A 16,088-nucleotide genomic window follows, 5' to 3' on the forward strand; every position below is an offset into this window, starting at 1 on the left:
TGCATTCCCACTGCTTTTCTCATAAAAGTGATGACTGATGACACCAAGCCTCCCACCCAGTCACACCTGCTGAGTTAGATTTCCACAGAAAAGAAAGGTGGGATGGTTGTAGGATCTGGCGAAGCTGAATTATAACTATAAAAGGGGTTTGCAGAGCAACTGCTAGGGCAGCTGGAGGATGTAGTGACAGGGTGAGGTGTGTGATATGGAACAGTGCATGCATAACAGAAAGCGTACAGACAGAAGGACTAATGGAAAGAGAAAATAAGAGCGCCGGAGCTTGCAGATGTTTCTGATTGATGAATACCCTTGGGGTTAGCAACAAGCTTCCTGTGGTCAAAGTAAAATATAGAAACAGGATATAACATCATGGAAAATAACCAATGGAAGGTACATCACAGTGGGGTCGGGGGTCAAGATGGACCCTGCGAACTGGGATGTGTTTAAGTCAAAAGGCTTTTAAATGTGAGCAATGTGAGTAAAGAGCCTGAATGAGTAATTTCCTGTGTTGTCCCAATTCAGACAACATGTCATCAGTATTTGATGTAAATATAATTATTGTTAAAATTAGAACAGGAAATGTTATGCTGCCTATGTTGCAGATACGAACTGGTGTGACAAAGATAAGCCCCGGTGAAGCTTTCTGCGTCATCTTCGTGTCCAAATAGCTTTTGCAACAACTCTGACCCAGTAACATTTACATTTATTTCTTGCATCACTTTGGAAACGCTTGTTAAACACACAGACGCTCCTAATGTGGAATGCCCTGGATTTCACAGATGTCTCACAGCTGGTATCACTGGATTTCCAACCACTCATTTACATTGCAATGGAGGTTTAATTAACTATTTGTAAAACAGCTGTTTATTTAAAGTAAAAGCAGCAACATGAAGAGGAATATATTTGTTTGTCCTCCTCAACACAACCTGAACACGAGGATATCATTAACTGTCATCGTCTGAGGATTTTCTGATCAGTCGGTGGGACAACTCATTAAATTGTGCTGAAATGTGACACTTGTGTAAGTTTTAAACAGCTTTTATTCATCCAGGTCAGGGATGGGCAACTCCACGAGGGCCACAGCAGATGTTAAGAGTTTCCCTGCTGCAACACACCTGACCCAAATTAATGGGTAATGAGCAGACTTGTGCAGAGTTTGACTTCAAGCTGTTTGACAGGGAAACTCCTAACACTTGGAGGACTGCGGCCATCGAGCCCTGGAGTCGCCCACACCTGATCCAGGTCAATCAAGATAATCTTGATCATTTCATATAAACACAACACTGCCAAGCTTTGGCCGTTTTTCTTACTGTGGAGCCCTCTACCAAAGGCTAATTCTGCATCCATATTGCATCCTGTCTCTTCTCTGAGATCTCTCCAGCCAGTAAAAGTCAGTGTCATGATTTGTCTTATCTCCTGCTCTGCCACGATCACTCTTCCTTTTCCTGGCTTTGCCAGGTTTCACCGCTTCCTGGACTGTGTTGTCTGTTGTGTGATTCTGTCCTTACAGGAGCCCTCATGAGGCGCAGTCTGGTGGTCCATGTTTTTTTGCCCTCCACCCTAGATCCTAATGTCCCTCTGGTCTTATCTGTCATAAGGCGACGCTGGATTTCCAGCTGCGAGGCCACTCGGACCTGAGACCTGTGTATAATGTTAAATGTTTGTTAAATCTTGGACGAGTTGTTCCTGAACCTGAATTTCTTTTCATTGAATAATAAAGTTTACCTAAAACCTACCTAAACCTAAACCTAAAATGGACAGTTTTTACATTTTTTGTTGTTGTTATTAGTCTGCAAAAATCAGCAATATGAAAGAATTGTGAGAATCGCAATTTAAATCAAATTGGCACCCAAAAAAATCGGAATCGAATCGAATCGGGACGAAAGCGTATCATCACAGCCCTAGTAGTGAGGTATGTATTTGTTATTACTACATGAGGTCTGTGATATTCCTGCAGGGTTTCGTAATAAACAAATGTTGGTTTGATGAATAAAAGTTGAAAACATGAGCTCTAAATTCTCTGAGTTGCAGGTGCTGAAGCTAAGTGTTGAACCTTTCCTGCTCTCCCCTACATATGATCCTATTGTTTGGTATTATACCCAAACCAAGCGAGAGAGATGGCTCAGGCAGGTTTATTCACAAATTCTTAGTAAGATTCATTATAGTCACTGAATATTTAGCTCCAGCGAAGGGTAGAGCAGGAAGTTAAGGCGGATTTTAAACAGATTTTATCCGCCTCTGCTGTTTCAGACCTCCACAGCATGGTTGCAGTGATTATATGAGCCCTTATGCCAACATGACGTGCTGTTATGACAGAACTCCAGCTAAAGTAGAAGTTTTCTAGTCAGATCTGAATCAAGTCCTTAATAAAACCTCAAACAAGGCCTTTTTTAAAACCTCCAGTATGATGTAGAGACTGTAATACATCACCTGCAGGCATGGCTCTCGGAGTCCTTAGAGCATGCCTCCAGTGTGATACTCATCCAGGCATGTTGAGGATCATTTTATCAGGAGGTGGGGTGCATGATACAGGGAGTCATGAGAGCATTTGCACCCCTGTGTGGAGACTACCGAGTCCCAGAAGCATGCCTCTAGGGAAACTGTGAATGGACTTTATGGATAAGAGTGGTAAAATATGTGCGTCTGAAGTCTGGAGGCCGACAACATCAGACTTCTTCCATAGAGACGGAAACGGAACAACAAGCGTCCAGTAAATACTTGTATTTAACATATTTTATATGTGCATTAAATGATGAAAAATGTTGCACAACCGTGCAGCTTCCTGCCCAGAAAACATAAAAAACCTGAGCGCATGCTGATGCTTTATGCTTCTTGGAGTTTTTGGACAACAGTAGTTGTTTGTTTAAGAGGACAGAACAAGGAGCGGCGGCGAACATGTGATGTTGTGAAAACCGGCCTAAAAGCCGAGTAAAGCAGATATAAAAGTTCTCCAGAGAAGAAGAAACAGGTAAAACTGATCTTATGCAGTTAATCAGGGACTGTTTGGTGATGTGAGGATGTGCAGATTACTGTGCTGGGTTTCTTTCCCACCTGCCTCCCACTGAAGTTCACTAATAATGACTTCACAAGAAAGAAAACTGACCATTAAGTGATTAATTTAACAACTGCAAAGAAGAAAAGAGCATGGTTGTAAAGGGGGCAGGAATAAATAAGCATTGCTTCATCTGCTCCTTTTCTCTATAAAACTGTTACTTTTGTTTAACCTGTTGATTAAATTGTGTTATTTTTTGTTCAAAATAAAGAAATATCAATCGATCAATCAATAGTTTTCTTTTGTTGTTGCTTTCACTGGTATGTGGGACTGTAAATATTCATGCAGATTAATTTAGAGAGTTTTTATTGCAGCCTTTAGCAGATATTCTTGTGGAATATGCATGAGTAAATGAAATGTTATGATCTGTAGATATATTGTCTCTTGCACACACACAAACGTCTCTTTGTCAGTTCAGCTATGAACAGACAGAAACACACAACCTGAGGTGAACAAACAGAAGAGATGACACATCTGCCAGCAGTGTGTAAGAGTGCTAAACTCTAATACTACTAAAACTGCGGCTGCTGAACTACAGCAGAAAATCAAGATGGAAAATTTGATTTGAAGTGGTCAATTATCCTGTTTAAGCAGCAAATCAGGTGATCTGTGTTTTGTCTGTGTTCTGCTGCACAATATTTGAGCTTGATTTGTTTTTTTCTGCTGTTGAAAGCAGCTGGTAACTCTTATGTAGCGGAGCAATCAAGGCTGCAGCAACCAGAAGTGTAATAATACAGTGATTTATGTCGACTGACTGTCCAGTAGAATCCATCCGAAACGAGCCTGCTACCTCGGTTATTTTATGTAAGTTGTAAAATGATTACGTCTGAGACTGAACAGGAGTAAGGTTTACACCCCGTCCTGGTTTAATGTCTACAGATAAAATATAATCTTTCAGTTTTCTTTTACAAGATGTGATTTTAATGTGTTTATTTCTCACTGAATCATCTTTAGGCAGCCGGATTACTGTAACAAGATTTTTACCAATAATATCTTATTAGACACCTGAAGCTCATCCAGAACTCTGCAGCTCGAGTCCTCAGTAAGACCATTAAAGTGGACCACATCAGTCCAGTTCTGAGGTCTTTACACTGACTGTCAGAGGAGTGACGTAAAAGTTCTGTTGCTGCTCTATAAAGTTGTGCATGGTTCAGGACCAACACATCAGCGACCTCTTGACCCCGTATGAAGCTACCAGACCCTTCAGGTCATCAGGTTTCAGTCTTTCATCAGTTCCCACAGTCAGAACCAGACCTGGAGAAGCTGCATTCAGCTTCTACGCTCCACATGTCTGGAAACTCCCAGAAAGCCTCAGATCAGCTGGAACATCCAGGTTAAAGACGATCCTGTTCTCAGCTGCATTTCAGTGGTTTTTCTTTATTTAACAGACAAATTTGCCGTTTCTTTTAGGCTGGAATTTTTTTTTAACTTGATCAGGTTTTAATCCTTTTTTAATCTGATGTTTTTTCTCTTTCCGTTCTCCTTTGTTTCCAGTTTTAAATAAGCTCCTTACTGGCTGATGTTTCAGCGTAAAGCGCCGTGAATCCTCCTGTTGTTGACGTGTGTTTAACAATAAACCTGCTTTGCCTTCAAAGGAGCTGAAGGAGAAAATGATGGAGAAGATCGTGTTAAATCGGCGTGTTATCGTTTCATATTGATCACTGGATCCTGAAGCGAATCATGGTGGAATTTTTTATCTTTAAATGATCGTCTAGCAAACGGATACAACAATATATCTGGATCAAAGTGAGGACACACAACTGTCCAGCTGTACATTTTTTGCTTTTTTCAATGGAAAAACTGTCTGCAAATGCCAGAACCAAAAATATTGGTTGATTTCGGTACAGAAAATTAAGAGTTGAACAAAATCATTATCCGATATTGGTTTAAAAAAAAAAAAAAGTCCATATCAAACATCGCTACATTTTACTTATTGTATCAGCACATACAAGTAAAACCAGCTAAACCAGATGCCCACTTTTGTGGCACTAAGTTTTAGGTTTGTCAAGCTTTAATGCTTCAACGTCAAGCCATTTCAGTTCATTTCATTTCATAAAGTCAAGGTTTTCCAGGACAGGGATGGACAGAATTTAGAGTTAAAACTCAGCAGAGAATAACTGAAGACGAGACACAGTTTGTGTTTGGCTAATTAAATGCAAAAAAACCTAAAATACAACCCCAGTTCCAATGGAGTTGGTCGTTGTGTAAAAGGTAAAAGAAACACAACAATTTGCAAATCCTTTTGCGCTATGTTCAGGTGGATACTCTCTTCTGTCTACATTTCACAGATAAACATGTTTTTTTTTTTATTTTATTTATTTTTTTAAATAAATATTCACTCAGTTTGAATTTGATTTCTGCAACAAGCTCCCAAAAAGCTGCAACAGGAGCAACAAACGACTGGGAAGGTTGAAGAATGCTGATATAAAACACTTGTTTGGATCACTCCACAGGTGAACAGGTTGACTGGAAACAGGTGAGTGTCATGGCTGGGTATGAAGGAACCTTCCTGAAAAGCACCGGGGTTGTAGAACCCGTTGTCAGTGACTCACTAGACTTTCAGGATTTTTGTCTAATGTGGTATCAGATGGTATCAGAGAAATTTAACAAGGAAGAAATCTACTTCAGCTCAGGATTAATGCAGGAAGTCAGAGGGCAATTTCCTCACAGACGAAGGAGGATAGAAGTGATATTTATGTTACATCTCAGTAAGAGAAGCCTCAAAGGCTTGCATGCTCGCCAAATCCTACGCAGCCGTGCATCCAGACCGTCATCTCCTTCCTGCAACATTTTCTTTCATTAAAATATAAACTACTCCCAACATAGCAAGTTAAATTATTTACTTGTCACATCATAACTCATGTAAATTAATGAACAAGTAAAGTAATTAACATGATGTGAGAGGTCCTTCTTAAGGTCTTTATGGGTCACACGTCTGCAACAGGTGTGGACCTCAGATAAAGTTACTTTCCAAAATGAAAATAAAAGCAGCAAGAAATTATTTCAACCCTCCTAAACCAGTATTTTATTCACAATGTAGCTTAAAAACAACAAATGTTGAAAGTGACACATTTTAATATTTCATTAAAAATGACCTTATCTTGATTTAGCAAGAAAAGGGGGATGAAGAGTGAATTAGAGGAAAAGACAAGCAGAGGTTCGTCAAAAAAGCAGCATTAGGACAACGGCCCTGCATATGAAATATTTACACAACATAATATTATTGAAAAATCCCCCGATCTGGAGACATTTATCTGTGCAAATGACAAAAGCCAGAAATCAGCATTAAATGCCGATGTGTGTTGTTGCTCCTCACACACTGCCCGAAAAAAACACACGATTCTGTCATGGACATCAATGATCTCCATGTGCAAAAACAGCCTATCCTCATATCGACAGATGCAGAGTTAAAGTTTTCTAACTGCTCAGTGAAAAAGCCTGTGTTTTTTTGGGGGGTGTCTTTGTGTGTGTGTGTGTGTGTGTGTGTGTGTGTGTCATTAGTGCCTGAGAACTGATAAGTTACACATCTGGAAAGGCATCATCATCATCCTGACAGCTTTCAGAGCAACATCTGCTCCCATCCAGACATGAGTTTATTTAAGGCAAAGCCTTGCAGATTTCAGCAAGACCAAGCTGCATCCAGCACACCAGCATGGCTTCCAGCTGCTGAACTGGTCAGCCTGCAGACCAGATTTTCCACCAGCTAAAAGTATGCAGCAGATCATGAAACTGATCCAGAGCAGTTGGACACTTGGATCAGAACCGTAAACACGGTCGTGTTACGGCGTAGTGAGGCATGCTGCTGCCATTAAATACAGAATAAACTGTTTTTTATTTCATAAAGCAATAAAATGCTTTTAACTTACAAATGATGGAGTTTTTTGTTAAGTTGTGAACTAAAATGTTTGGTTTGCAAATCCTTGCATTTACATTTACACATATCTAGAAATAAGGTTGTTATATCGACTTATGTGAGCCTTTATTACAAGTTTAAATGAGGTTTGTTTTAATGAAAAAAAATTAGATTTCTGATGATTACAACATAATTATGACTTTCTACTAAAGCAGAGCAGATGTTGAGAGGTGCATATCATTTATCAGCAGTAGGTGGTTTTTACTACGTTGCCACTTTCTACATGTATGTAATTAAAAACTTGTAGGACTAACAAATTTGAGGTTGGACTGGCTAGGAAGGGTGGTGTAGAGGGCACAGTTTTTTTTTTTTTGTTTTTTTTGGAGGGTGGGGTGTTTTTATATTTAGTTTTTTTTTTTGTTTCCTTTAGGGCTTTTTTTGGTCTTTTTTTTTGGAGAGTACTTTGAATTTTGTATTGGACCCTGCCTATTTCCCCTTTTTTCTTTTTGTACCCATTCTTTAAATTAATAAAATAATTATGGGAAAGGAGAATAGGAGGGAAACTTTATTTATTTTATAGGGGGAAGAAGGAAAGGGGAAAAAAGGGGAAAAGGAATATGTCAACTATATATGAAATTCATGTAAGATGCTTGTTCATGATTTACCTTTTCCAAATAAAAAGATTTGAAACGAAGACTAACAAATGAAAGGACTCTGCAGGGATGAAAGGACGAACAACCAGCTTCTTTTGTCTGCAAAAAGCTGACAAATAAACGCAAAAACATGCAGAAGAAATGCCAGTAAAATGGTCTTTCTATTGGAATGTCGTCATTGTGAAAAGAGGGCGACTGTACCGGATCTGCTGAAAGGAGATTTCCTGTTTCCACGATTTACCACGTTAGAAAAGAATCTCAAGGACGAACAAATGAATCACATTCAAATCATGCAGGAAAAAAAGCTTTGCAAAGTTCACAATAATGGGCTCATTAAACATTTTAACAAACAGAAAACTCTCTGAAGGCAGGTCAGATCCTAAACCCGGTCATATTATTTAGTTTTAGATTAAAAAGGCTGGTTGTGTTCGGACTGTTTAGATAATCTGCTTTATATAAAGTCAATGAACCAGTATTCTTTATAAAGTGAAAGCTCACAGAAAACTGCTTTTTTTTCTCAAGTGTCCAGCATGACATGATACTTTGTGCAAATTCCACCCTGTGCCTAAAAATAGAACATCTGTTTCCCATAGCTGCTCTGAACCAACGCATGGGAGCCGCTAGTCAAGCCCATCGTTGAAAAAGATCTCTGCCAGTGGCCGTCACCTCATGTGGGACCTTCGTAATGCAAGAAATCCTTCAGAACGTCCAGCTGAATGATTTACAACCCCTTCATGAAAGGAAAATGACAAAGAAGACAAGCGGCCAGCTGTCCCTCGAAACCACAAACACACGCCTGTTTCACAGCATTCACTCATCTCAACCACACACACAGGTTTTTGTGTCGCTCACCTCATTTGGAACAAATAAATAAAGCTTTAAACAAAGAGGGGACGGATTTTCTCCTTCAGCCTTCTGCTTTTCTACAAACTCACCATGTAAATCACGTCATTTACTGATCTCCTACTGAAGAATAACACTCACAGTGCTGCTGTTTGTTACATGACATTTCCACAAGTATGAAAAATGTGGCTTCGCTTTACTTTTTTTTCTCTAAAATCTAACAATGTCTGAGGAATCCCAGGCCTTGGTCACTCAGTGATGCTGGGAATAATTACTCTCACAGCAGCAGGAACTGTAATAAATGTCCTGTTTAATCTGCAAACAGTCAAACACAGCTGCACTGATAAAATTCAGAGTTTTTGCTAAAGGACTTGACATCGTCCCGAGATGCTGTCTGCTTGAATAAAACAACTAAAACATCTGATTATCTGATGGTGTGGATAGATACATAGAAACAAACCCAAAAAAAGAAAAAAGTACGACTTAGTCACGCTGTGTTGTGTCTCCCGTACAGCTTTCCTTTCACTACGCCATGAAAACAAAATACTGTACAATGCATGTCTGACACATCCATTTAGTGTGGTGTTAGTGTGAGTAAGCACACTTCATGCAGGTGAACCATGCTGTCACCTCGGTGGAGAAGTGTAATGGTCTCTTAAGTGTCCCGGTCCTCTGTTTTGCTCTGACCTTTACGCTGTATGAAGATAAAGTAATGAAAATGTCACATCTGTCTAAGTGCAGCAATCACAGTGAGTGACTTTTACTCTGCAGTCATAAGTGTTTATCAGCAGCTGCCTCTTTAGAAAAGTTGGGAATTGACGCTGCACACCGTAGCTTCTGCAGCAGCAACATGAGTGTTCACATTAAACTGTAAAACATATCACTTTCCACTGCATTAAACAGACTCCATGAAGCTCTTCCACATGCTGTGGAGAAGAGTTTGAATCTTTAAAACTTTCCTCTTACTGGCTTCTGCCACTGAGCTGTCGCCCATATTGTCAACAGTTTCTCAGGAAAAGTAGCGTATAACTCTTGACGGGCAAGTTGTGATAGATAACTTAGCAGTTTCCCAGGAATTTATATCCCATCCAGGAGGTTTACAATCCAGCTGCAACTCGTGGTGTTTATTCAGAGACTCTATGACTGATCCGTATTATTAATTACATTTTCACTGTCTCCGCTATGTTGATAACAGACCAATATTTTTACTGAAGACTGATCATGAAAGCACTTCCTGTCAAACTTTAGACCCCTGATGGACGGGAATGTCCCATCAGGAGCAGCTTAAGGTCATGAAGGGAGCCGAAAAGGCTGGAATAAATGAAAAAAGATGCTTTTAATGCATGGTGGTGCTAAAAAGCAGTTGAATTGAAGTTAGTTTTGTAGGTAGTAGGTAAATGTAAATAAGGAAAAGTTATATATATTAGGGATGGGAGAATTGAATAAAAAAATTAAACATCAGGATTTTTTGCTTCCCAAATTTAAAATTCATTTTTTTGTTAAATTAATCGATTTTTTACAATAATTAATATAATCCAGTATAAAATCTTAGTCATTCTTACTGATCTTTTTACTTGTCTTCTTGGGCATTATAGCAGCAGAATGATGGTCTGGCTACTGGGCTGTTTTTTTCGTGATTGAAATAAAGAAAAATAACGAACAAAAAAGGTTTTGTACATTTTTTTTGTTTGTTTTTAATCCACAAAAATCATCAATATCAAAGAATTGTGACAATCGCAATTTAAATCGAATCGGTATCCAAAAAATTGGAATTTTTATCATCCCAGCCCTAGTAAACATGTAAACAGTTTCGGTTGTGTGTTGTTGAGTTGATCTGTTTTATTTCTACAAAGTAGTGATAGTAATAAACTCTTCTGCTGTTTTGCTTGGCGTTCATGTTGCTATATTTATTGATACATCCATTTTACATCATTTGAGCTTCGTAATTTGACAACTGAGGCTGTCTTGAAGATATAATGTCTGGATGTTGACTGGAAATGAAAGGATCAAGCTTCAACATGCAGATTTACGTTAAAAACAAGACCAAAAATAATTTTTAAAAAAAATGGCTTGGAGTTTTCGGATGCGCAGAAGCATCAACGAGATCTCAGATGGAAGCAAAATGAATAAAAGTGCAGTAAAAATGCTGTTGCTTCCATCACTGCCTGCTTCCAGGCCTCTGTAGGGATCATCAATTAAAATACCTATATCAAGACGTATATTGCCTTGAATTGTTTTATTACTAATGATCATTTATAGTTGACTCAGATAACGAGTAAATACAGCACAAAGAGATCCACATCTGTAGAAGCAGTCTTTTAATTTTCTGCTCCCTAGCACCTGATAACTGAGTGAGATCACCACAGACAGGAAAAATGTCTCTCTGCCTCTCCAGATGGCTGTCTCTTCTCATAACTCTGAGTATTTCTCTCACTTAAAGTCCTTCTTCTTTTTTTTTTTTTTTTAATTTCTTCCCGCTTCTGGTCATAAATCAGCTGTTGTATAAACTGCCTTCAACTTAGTTTCCACCAGTTCCATGCGACTCCCTGAAGCACATAACAGGATGTTACTGGTTCATACAGTTCAGGCTTGTATGCAGCAGAGGCAGCTCTCTCCAGGTTTTTTCTTTTTTAACGGACATGGTGTAAATACAGTGCCTATGCCTCTGTGCATGTGTGGGTATTTCTGCAAGAGCACTCAGGCTGTAAATATACTTGCTTTTTAACTGAGGTTTGCATATTCAATCGGCTCTGTTATGAGTGTAAATTTTTATGTACATGCTTGTGTACTAAAGTTATTACTAGAAGATTCCACCAGAGGGCGTACTAGAGAACTCAGACCTGAAAGAGTTACTGATTTTGTAAGGTGTTATAAACATTGTGACAACAGAGGAGGTTAGCATTTGTTCAATTTTGAGATCACAGTAGAAAAACAACCACAGTAGATTGTACATAAGTTCCTGAAACCATTGTTTCCTTTACGTCCTGGTTATCTGCATGTTACAGCTTCTAAAAGTGTTCATTTCTGGGGATTTGTTAAAACAAAACTTTAAGTGGACACAAAGATATGTGAGAAAGCCATAATTATCGTGTATACATGTATTTAAAAACAAGCATAGTCTTATAAAATGTACTTCTGCAGTGGAGAGGAATGACCTTCTGTACCGTTCTTTGTGGCAGTGGAGCTGAAGAAGCCTCTGACTGAACATACTTTGTCTAATCACTTTTAGGTAGCACAGGGATCCCCAACTCCAGTCCTCATAGCCAACTGTCCTGCAGACCTCTCCTGCTGTAACACGCCTGACTTATATTAATGTGTCAGTTGCAGACTTGTGGTGTGCTTTGAATCAGGTGTGTTGCAGCAGGGAAACATCTAGTACTTGCAGGATAGTGGGCCTTCAGGACCAGGGTTGGGGGTCATTGATGTAGAGGATGTGCTGTGCATCATGGTGAGCAACAGGTGGCTGCAAAGCACACCACCACAGGCTTATAGACATAAAAGCATCTTGCTGCAAACATTAATGGACCTCATCTAGATCTAGATACCATGTCACATCGTAGCTGACAAGCCTCATGTTCCCTGCATCTGGTCCGTTATCGATACACCCAACAACTGCTGAGTCATATGCGTATATTTGGAAATGACAGGACTGAAAGCTGTACAGGAGGTCTAAGTAGTATGAAGGGAGAAAGTCAAAGTCCTCAGAGGAGCTCCTTTGTTGTTTGCAAGCTCAGCATCCGCCTCTATTCTCTTCTCACGTAAGACTGCAGACTGAACTGTATCAAGGCCCTGGACAAATAAGACATGATCCTCACAGTGCTGCTTGCTTTGCTCAGACTAGATCGGCCTTGCTGTGGTAAATAAATGATAAACTGCAGTAAGTCCTGAAAGGGTTTGCTTGTTTATTGTGCTGAGCCAGTTACAATCTATCTAGCTCAACTAGTCTGTCAATGTCGGGGACACCAGGACACTGAGGATTCACTCTGAGGTTATAGAAAGCTGTGTAACCCAACATGGCTGCTTCGGTATACTTGGACTGACAGCATTTTGACCTGCAGCCTTGCTCTGGTTTAGTCTCTCTGGGGTGTCTCTTCCCCCGGACTGGAGGGAGGTAAAGGAGGTCTCAGTGTGGGGGAGATGTTGGTGAGACACTGATGAGTTGCGACAGGGTGCTGAAGTTGATATGACTCGTCACACACTGATTCATTGCACTGATGTCATCCCCATGAAGCTCACGTTCCAGATTCTTTCTGAGACCATCTCCCCAACGTCCTTTCCTGAGCAATAGGTGTGTATTATCAGCTGACATGGTGTTAAAAAGTTGGAAGTCCAGCAGAGGCGGAAATGTGGACTGAGATCACCATGGACATGGTAAGGTGTGCTGTTTTGTCTGTATTTAGAAAAATGAGCATCTTTAGGTGACTGATATCTAATCATCAGATCCAACACATCTATATGTACATCAGAAATAAGATATTGTTATGAATGTGAAAGCTAATTAACCTTGTATAAATTCTACACGTGGAGACTTCACTCTGGTTAAACTCCCGACTTCCTGCTGCTGCACACCATTACGTTTCATTTCTCATGTGACTTGTATTAAAAAGATGAAAGAAATTAAGTTTTATGCAAAAAAAAAAAAAAACCAAAACCCAGATATAAGGGTGTACAGCATGGATGAAAACATCAGATATTGGGGAGAAATCTGGCTGTTCATCGGATTTCTCTGATGAAGTACCTCAGATTATGCTATAAACACTGGAATAATGTCGTAACTCCAGAAATCAGACACTGATCAGACTTTTGGTGTGCAAGTAAAAAGACTCTGGCTGGTGCTACGTAGGATATAACTCTCCTGTTCGATAATAATGCTGAAAAACTTGCAGCTAACGCCTCGATGTGAAAGACTTTATTTATTAGATCCTGTTTCTTTCAGGCCTGCTCTGATTGGTCAGCAGATTGATATAAAATAACGTGATATAGTGTGTGAATGTTTACTTTCAGCTTTTCTTTAATTAATTATTTTATGTTAAAATTCTGTCTTTTAGTTTGTTTCTGAACTCACTCGTCTACCCAATGAAACATTTATAGGCTGGATGTAACAGCTGGAGGGATCCGTTCCTTTACCTCAACTACCAGCATGATCATCTAATCCAAGCCTATTCACTAATTACAAATAAACCCTGTCCAGCATTATGTCACTATAACATTTCTACAAAAAAACTACGCCATAAATCCCAAATCCAATCAACAGATGCTAATTCGTGCTGTAATCTTCTGAAAGGCAGTGAACGTTTAATTAGATGTACTGAGTAGACGTGCAGGGATAAGATACTGTGACAAAGACCTGTTACATGCCATCAGCTGGCCTCTACTTCATTAAGTAGGAGGAGGCTCTGCTGAGGAGGAGGGGGGGGGGATATGAAGCCACAGTAACCGAGCGAGGGAAGAATGAGAATAATAAGTACTGCGGGAGATGATCCAAACCACTTGTTCTCCACAGAGCATTTTCCGTCCGCTCTGATTGGGGAAATGTTTTTGTCTGAGGCAGGCAGCGAGGTGGGGGGTGTGGAGGAGGGGGTAAGCTTTAGCTAGGTTTTTTTTTTACTAAAACCCCTTCAGAAAAATGGACAATATCAACAACAGTGTAGATGTTTTATTTTAAAGCAACAAACCGACGTTGAGATTGCAGAGTTAGAATTTTGTTTCGCATACCTCTGAGGCTTTCCCATCGCCTCAGAGGGGGGCAGGTGGCAGCTGCTCTGCACCCCTCCCCGCCTCTCTGGCAGACAGAGCCAGAAGCTCCAGCCCACACTACTGCCTCTAACATTAGCAACGCTTTGGGAGGAAAAAGCCACGCGGAGCTGCTCTTCATGACACCAGCACAGCAACGCTCACCCTCTCCTTCCTTCTCTCTTCTACCGAACACTCACTTCCTGTCAGGGAGTTAAAAACAGATGTAGCTACGTTTGTTGTGAACAGAAGCAAACCTTAATTAGTGCTCTCTCTAAAAATCCCCACACATCACTCTATGCTTTCACACTTGTGATCTGACCCTAAAGTTCAGCTAAATATCTGAACGTTGACACAAAAGATATGAGACAAACAGGGAGGTGCATTCACAACTTCTCTTCTGCACAAGTATGTGACTGAAACATGCAATCAACCCCTCCTTCATGCAGCTTTAACGTGCTGCACATGCTTCCGGAGGCAGCCAGCGGCTGCTAACGCACACAAAGAGAAAGCACAGGGAGCTTACCTCACTTCTGTAGCGACGCACAAGCTGTTCAGCAGTCCATCACACCGCGCGCTCTCTCTAGACTAAGTTTGCAGCAGCAGCGGCAGGAGGAGGAGGAGGAGGAGGAGGAGGAGAAGCAACAGGCGAGAATAAAGAACCGCAGCAGAAAATACAATGATGATAGTAGGAGAGAGCGGGAATGCACTCCCTACAGGGGGGTAGGGAGGGAAGAAGAGCGAGTGAGTGGCTAAAACAGAGCTAACACTGACTGACAGGCTCCCGGTGTCGCTTGTAGTCTGAGCTGGAGGTTTATCAAACCCCACAAACCAAGTCTCTCCTCTGCCTGCCTCCCCAGCCTGACGTCAGCATCGTCACGTGACCTCGCTCGGCCGTGTGTGTGTGTGTGGGGGGGAAATGAAAGTGGAGGGGAGATACAGAGAGAGAGAGAGAGAGACGGAGAAGCCTGTGTTGCCGTGGTAACAGGCACTGCACAGGCAATGATTTCAACAGGTCATCTGACATACATGTAAACATTTTTATGAAGCCGCTAGGAGACAGAGCAGTTCACGCTTCCTGTGTTTTTATTTTCTTCTCTCTCCAGATCTCAGATCAGAAGAAGGCATTCACACCAGACAACCTGCACTTTTGAACTTGTGCTGGGATCCTTGAACACATTTTTTGCATAGTTTCCTCCTGGAGGAAATATTTCACTGTGCTACACAAATTTTTTTTTTTTTTTTTAAACTCCTCATACCAAAACTCATAGCTGGTTCACAGAGATGAGGAGTCAAGTTTGGGACTTGGAGTGGAGCCGCTCTCAAGCTGCATTTACAGTCACTTCTGACTTGACTTGGTGATTTGAGACCTATGTACAATCTTTTATTTTGAATGTTTTCTTCCTGACCTGCTGGAAGGAACTAATCAGCTCAATACTTTCTCCACTTTTGAAAATGTGAAACGAATCTACAAGCACTGATTTACTCTGCAAGTCAAAAAGTACAAGTCAGTTCTACAAAGATACTGAAACAATGTTTACTTGCAAAACTGCCTTGTGTTTTCTAACGTGCAGAATTAATTTGTGCTTGTAAATTTGGTTTGTGCTTGTTTGTTACACCTTCAAATGAGGGCACACAAGTTACAAAGTATTTAGAAGTTACAAAGCTTGTGTCCCAAGCCTTGCTCTATATAGCCGCGGAAACACATCTGTTGCCACTGCAGTTTTAGTTGCAACTTTTCAGTATAAAAACTTCAAACCAACAGCAGTATCTGCGGTGTAAAAATACAGAATACCACATCCAACTTCATCCACCTTAAAACACACCTGGAGAAGTTAGTTAATTCTATTTGAAAGCTTAATGTTAGCATGTATGTTAGCAACTAGCTTAGCACAACCCAGCAGCAAGCGTTAGCTTTTAATATTTCTACATTTGCACTAAAATAATGCTAGCT

The 16,088-nt window shown here is 40.3% G+C and overlaps 1 protein-coding gene across 2 annotated transcripts in view; it reads right to left on the minus strand.

The window, feature by feature from the left end:
- The window catches only part of ncalda (neurocalcin delta a), a 114,864-nt gene that overhangs the window by 39,523 nt on the left and 59,253 nt on the right, over window positions 1-16,088 (minus strand). Inside the window, exon 1 of one of the 2 annotated variants that reach the window (XM_079241225.1) lies at window positions 14,661-14,916. The exons of the other annotated variant lie outside the window; for it this stretch is intronic. The gene's annotated coding sequence lies outside the window, so the exon portion shown is untranslated. Of the gene's footprint in view, window positions 1-14,660; window positions 14,917-16,088 lie in introns of those variants that run through there. 2 annotated transcript variants of the gene reach the window in all.

The sequence above is a fragment of the Telmatherina bonti genome (assembly GCF_933228915.1).
Source record: "Telmatherina bonti genome assembly, chromosome: 5".
In the NCBI taxonomy this organism is placed as follows: Eukaryota; Metazoa; Chordata; class Actinopteri; order Atheriniformes; family Telmatherinidae; genus Telmatherina; species Telmatherina bonti.